The following is a 6,220-nucleotide window of genomic DNA, read 5'->3' on the forward strand; positions in this document are numbered from 1 at the left end:
AACGATACACCATGCTCATTATCCATATCCATAACCACAAAGTCCACAGGAAATATGAACTTATCTACCTTGACTAGCACATTCTCCACAATCCCCCTAGGAAGCTTAACAGAACCGTCAGCTAATTGAATGCACATCCTAGTGAATTTTGCTTGCCCCAAACCTAGCTTATTGAACAAACTAGTGGGCATGACATTAATGCTAGCCCCCAAATCAGCTAATGCATCATCAACACACAAATTACCTAAAGTGTAAGGAATAGTAAAACTCCCTGGATCGTGATGTTTCTTTGGCAACTTGCTTTGAAACACTGCTGAGCGCTCCTCGTTAAGCTGAACGTAGGCTACCTCCTCCAACTTCCTTTTTCTGCTAAGTATGTCCTTTAAGAACTTGGCATACTTCGACATCTGCTCCAATGCATCAATAAAAGGCAAGTTAATATGCAGTTGTCTAAAAATATCTAAAAAACTTACTGAACTGCTCTTGCGCTTCTGCTTGTTTGACTCTAGCAGGATAAGGAATCTTAGGTTGATATTCCCTAACTAGAATTGATTTCACCTTTTGTCCCTCAAGTTCCTTAACCTTACTGCTCGCCTCAACCTGCACATCAATAGTGGAGTCGTAAAAAACAAGCTTAGAAGGAGCTGAAACTAACTTACCTGAACGAAAAGTGATGGCGTTCACGTGCTCCCTCGGGTTAGACTCAATGGTGCTAGGGAGCGCTCCTTATTGCCTCTCAGACAACATCTTAGAGATTTGGCCAATCTAGGTCTCCAAGTTCTGAATCGAGGCCTGCTAATTCCTAAGTGCACTATCAGTTTGCTAGAACCTCATCTCCGTAGACGTCACAAACTTCATCATAAGCTCCTCTAAAATTGATTTCTTTTCTGGTGGAGGAGGAGCTTGTGCAGGCCCAGCTGACTGTTGTTGTGGCTGCTGATGAAGTCTTTGAAAACCAGGTGGATCTTGAGCATTATTGTTCTCCAACTGAAGTTGGGATGATTACGCCACCCAGGGTTGTATGTGTTGCTGTAAGGGTCGTTCTGCTACCTTGGGGCATTCCCCATATAATCAACCTGCTCAACATCAAAGGACATAGCAGAAACAGATGGAAAAGTAGAGGAAGATGAAGCAAACATACCTCTTGCAGTACAGTTTGCACTATAGTGCGGGCCACCACAAAACTCGCAACCAATGTTCGCTGCATGAACCGGCATCTAGAGTTGGTTAATCTTCTTGGTCAGAAGCTCCACCTGAGCTGCCAAGGCTGCTGTAGAATCTACTTGGTTGACCACTCCCTGTCTTTCTGGTCGGTTCCTAAAGGATTGCCACTGATAATTATTCATGGCCATTTCCTCTATCAAATTCGAGCCCGCCAGCGCTCATCGCTTAGCCCCCACCCACCGCAGATCCACCATCTGCCTCGTCGTAAGGTTCAACCTGCTGTAGAAGGTTTGAACCTGCATCCATACTGGCAATCCGTGATGTGGGCAGCATCTCAAAAGATCCTTAAACCTCTCCCATGCATCGTACATGCTTTCATCATCAAACTGCATAAAAGAAGATATGTCATTTCTAAGTTTAGCAGTTTTAGTAGGAGGAAAATACTTATATAAAAAATTTTCGGCCAACGCCTTCCAGGTAGTAATTGTCTGCTGTGGAAGAGATTGCAACCGTCTCTTAGCTCTGTCCCTCAAGAAAAATGGAAACAATCTCAGTCGAATGGCGTCGTCGGTTGTTCCATTTATCTTAAATGTGTCACAAATCGCCAAAAAGTTAGAGATATGAGCATTGGGATCCTCGCTGGGCAATCCTCCAAACTGCACGCTCTGCTAGATCATCTGGATAACATTGGCTTTTATTTCAAAATTGTTGTCCGCTACAGCAGGTCTGACTATACTAGTTTTCGTCCTATCAAAAGATGGTCGAGCAAACTCATACATTGTCCTCTGATCGTCAACGGCCTGGGGGTTGTGGTTCTCCATCACGTCAGCTCCTTGAACCTGAACTGTAACTCTGTCCTCCTCCTCAACTGCCTGCAAACGTCGTCTCAATAATCTGAAAGAGCGCTCTGGGTCAGATAAGGGTTCTATGAGATCAGGGTTAGAGCTCCTGGTCATAAACTAGCTGAAACCGACAACCAAACAACCACCAATCAACAAAAATAATAAAATAAAGAATAAAGAATAAATAAATAAACAGATAATGACTAAATTAACACAAAAACAATTCACTCTAGTTCACCGTTACTTGTTCCCCAGCAATGGCGCTAAAAACTTGATGGGCTGCTTATGCAACCTACACCTAAGGCAGTGAACCTATCGATGCAGCCTAGCACTAGTGAGTATCAAGGTCGTGTCCCTAGAGATCGGGGGAACCTAAAGTTACTACTGTTCACTATGTTATCTAGTCTGAAATAGAGTGTGAGAAGTCTAAATTAATTAACTAATGATTATGAATGCAAATAAAGGAATAAACAGCAACTGACAATCGAAAGACAACTGCAACAAAAGAAGCAAACCCAAAGGGGACCTAAGTGATGGAGTTCTAAGGTTGATTTTATAAATTACCAATCTTGCTACCCGTGCCTAAATTCGGAATCGAACTTGACTCCTCTCTCGAGCTCACCAAGTTCCTAGACCTGCACTAACCTAATGGAATCTCTTCCTATCAGATTATTACAGGTTAGCATTAAGCGTGATTTAGATCTATTAAGAGTTGTTAATTCTTAATCCGGCGAGTGAATTAACCTTATCTCTAAGTTTTAACTACCAGCTCTCACTATTCAATTTCTAGTTGTAACAAGCATTTCTCAATGTCAAGAAACAACCCAAAAGACAATTAATTCAACGTCTCAAATTAACTGAATCAAACTTTATTACTAAATAGCAAAAAGATTACAAGAATGGCAATTACAAATCTAACAACTAAGCACAATCCATCAACAATAAAGACCCCAATGGGTTCAAAAGATCTAGCTACTCATGTTCATAGTTAAAGCAAAATAAGGAAAAAATAAGGAAAAGAAAATTGAAGGCATGTACACCCTTCTCTTTTAAGTTGGATGAGAAACCTTAATTTTCCATTCCAAAATATCAAACCCTAATTTGCCTCTTGAATGCTCCCAAATGTTGTTTTGATCCTCAAATCAATGTTGAAAACTAGTGTAATCCTCCCTCAATTGATGAATTTGATCTCCCAAGGTCGACAATTGAGGTCTAGAAAATAAGTGAATTGAGTGTATATTGGAATTAGGTCAGAGAAATCGAGCCTCCTCTAAGAAAATCAAACTTTTGCCTATATAGTCTCTTCAGCACGGCCGTGGTCAAGCTTGTGCTGGTCAGCACAGGCAAAGTCCAGGCCGTGTTGAGCTCTAGGGTTCCGTTGTGTTGACCTCTTCCAGGCCGTGCCCAAGCCGGTGCTGAGCCACTAGGGGCCATGGTAGAGGCTGTGGTGGCTACGGAAACCATGCCAAGAGGCACTCTTGGAAGGCAGTTGGTTGGCAATTCAGCACGGGCGGAGTCCAGGCCGTGCTCAACCCTTAGGGTGCTAGTCCTCGCCCAATTTGATGGATTTTAGTCCATAATCACGTGTATTTCCCTTAATTATTGATAGTGTCCATCGAAAATGACCTGAAACGAGAAAGGAGACAAAAGACAGGTGATTCTAGCATAAAATAAAATAATCATGCATAAAAATGTAAATAATTGGGCATGAAAACATGTGTAGTATGATGCCTATCACAAAAAATTTCTTCTTTTGTTGATAAGAATAATGTTTTGGAAGTTCTTTCGCAACAAGATAATTTGCAAAGTCAGCATACTATGGAATAGAAAACTCTGAACTACTTACCACGCTTACCATAGCATACAACTGCTCATCCAGAAAATGATCATTAATATCCTTTTCATTTAACTTTTTCAAATGAGGATTTTAAGGTGCGATAAATGGTCAACCGCTAAGTTTTCTACTCCTCTCTTATCTTGTATCTCCAAGTCAAGTTCCTATAAAAGTAAAACCCATGTTATTAATCTTGGCCTTTTTAAATAATAAATACCTCAATGCTGAATGGTCAGTGTATACAATCACTTTCGGTAAGATCATGTATGATTAAAACTTGTCAAAAATAAAAATAATTGCAAGCAATTCCTTTTCAGCAATGGTGTAGTTTGCTTTCAATCTTTGCTCGATCCACCTCAATCCCCTTAATTGAGATCTTATGGCCTAAAACAATAACCTCCTATACCATAAAATGGCACTTCTCCTAATTCAAACTAGATTGGTCTCCTCACATCTAATCAAAACCCTCTACAAATGCTTCAAACATTTTTTAAAAGAACCCCCCATGAACAAAAACATTATCCATGAAGACTTCTATAATATCCTCTACTAAATCATTGAAGATAGCCATCATGCACCTCTGAAAAGTGGTTGGTGCATTACACAAACCAAATGGCATTCTTCTATAGGAAAAGGTCCCACAGGGGCATGTAAAGGTGGTCTTCTCCTAATCTTTAGGAACTATTGGAATCTAGAAGTAGCTTGACATACATCTAAGAAGTAGTAATATTTATGTCCTCAAAATCTTTTTAACATCTAATTAATAAAGGGCAATGGAAAATGATATTTTCTAGTGGCATCATTCAAGTTCCTATAGTCGATGTGCACTCTCCAAACTATTACTGTCCTTGTTGGAATAAGCTCATTGTTTTCATTTACTACAACTGTCATGCCTCCTTTCTTAAGTACTACTTGTACTGGGCTTACCCAAGAACTGTCTAAAGTAGGATCAATTATCCTTCCATCGAGAAGCTTTATAGCCTCCTTTTTTACTCCTCTTTCATGTTTGGGTTTAGACGTCTTTGGGGTTGCACCACAGTCTTGAATTCTTCTTCCATAAGGATCTTTTGAGTGCAAAAGGAACGACTTATTCCCTTAATATCTGCAATGTGACACCTGTAAAGGATGTCAGACATACATTGTATGCGAAGACTGGTATATAACATATTTCTTAACTACTAACTTTTAACTCACAAATTAATATGTATAACAAAAACTATTTATATGAGTCATACATATCACACACCAAAAAGCTCACAATATCAAATAGTACACTTTTTTTTATAAACACATAAAATGCTCCAGATTTATACATGATAATGAAATCCACTAGACATGTCACGTCCAAGAAAGAAAAACTGAGGGCGACCTCCTGCTGACCTACCTGACACAATGCTAGTGCGACAGATGTAAATGTTTCATCAAAACCAATTATAATTCTTCTAATCCTGAAAAAGAAATAATGCAGAGGAGTGAGCCTGCAACTCAGTAAAAGAATAACATAATTTCCTATGAAAAACAACACAATCAAACGTGTAGTATTATCAAACATCAAACCATTCGATATTTAATTATGACTTTATAGTGTGTACATAGACCTTGTCATAGTATTTTCTTTAGGACAGTAATGAACTTGTGAATTACATTTAATTTCATAATAATATATATATATATTTTTATTTTCATGGATCCCCATACGCACATAGCCAACCATAATCTTATGGGGAATTCCATATCACACACAGCCTTACCTCATTCACAAGTAGTATTGCGTGCTTACAATCATCCAACCATAATTCTTATATATATATATATATATATATATATACCATTTAAATAACAACTAACATCTCCATAATATATAAGAAACCATAATAATACCTATATACCAAAAATATACTATATTCCACATTAGGAATTCCAAAACTATATTCTCCATATCAGTAATATTATAACTCTAGATTAATTTGAAACTGATTTTACATCAAATGGATGTGTATAGAAAGAGAAACATAAAAAACATTCTACCATGGTCAAGCTGTCAATAAAATTAAGCAACAGAAAGTATGATCTAGATTGGCCATTAAAACAGAAAAATCAAGCTTCCTCTATTTCTATAACATTTGTAAATTAGATTTCAAATTTTCTATAGCAATAAGAAGCACTCCATTTGGAGTTATAAAACTCCAGATATGGCTAAATCAAATATACTGTTCACATTATAACAGGACACTCGAATTCACCATTCAACATTCATATAGAACATTAAGTTATTCACTTACCTTTGTTGCTCCCTTCCCTTTGCTTGAGCTTACTTGGGTGTCACCCTCATTCCAAATTGGTTTAGGTGAAATAGATCATAATTCACTTATTTTTAAAC

General features: G+C 38.2%; 1 non-coding gene across 1 annotated transcript; it reads left to right on the plus strand.

Moving 5' to 3' along the window:
- Positions 1–1,476: 1,476 nt before the first annotated feature.
- Positions 1,477–1,583, plus strand: LOC112536353. The gene has a single exon (XR_003080385.1). It is a non-coding gene; the product is annotated as a small nucleolar RNA R71 (small nucleolar RNA).
- The last annotated feature ends 4,637 nt before the right edge of the window (positions 1,584–6,220 follow it).

This window comes from Ricinus communis, chromosome 4 (genome assembly GCF_019578655.1).
Source record: "Ricinus communis isolate WT05 ecotype wild-type chromosome 4, ASM1957865v1, whole genome shotgun sequence".
NCBI classification, from domain to species: Eukaryota; Viridiplantae; Streptophyta; class Magnoliopsida; order Malpighiales; family Euphorbiaceae; genus Ricinus; species Ricinus communis.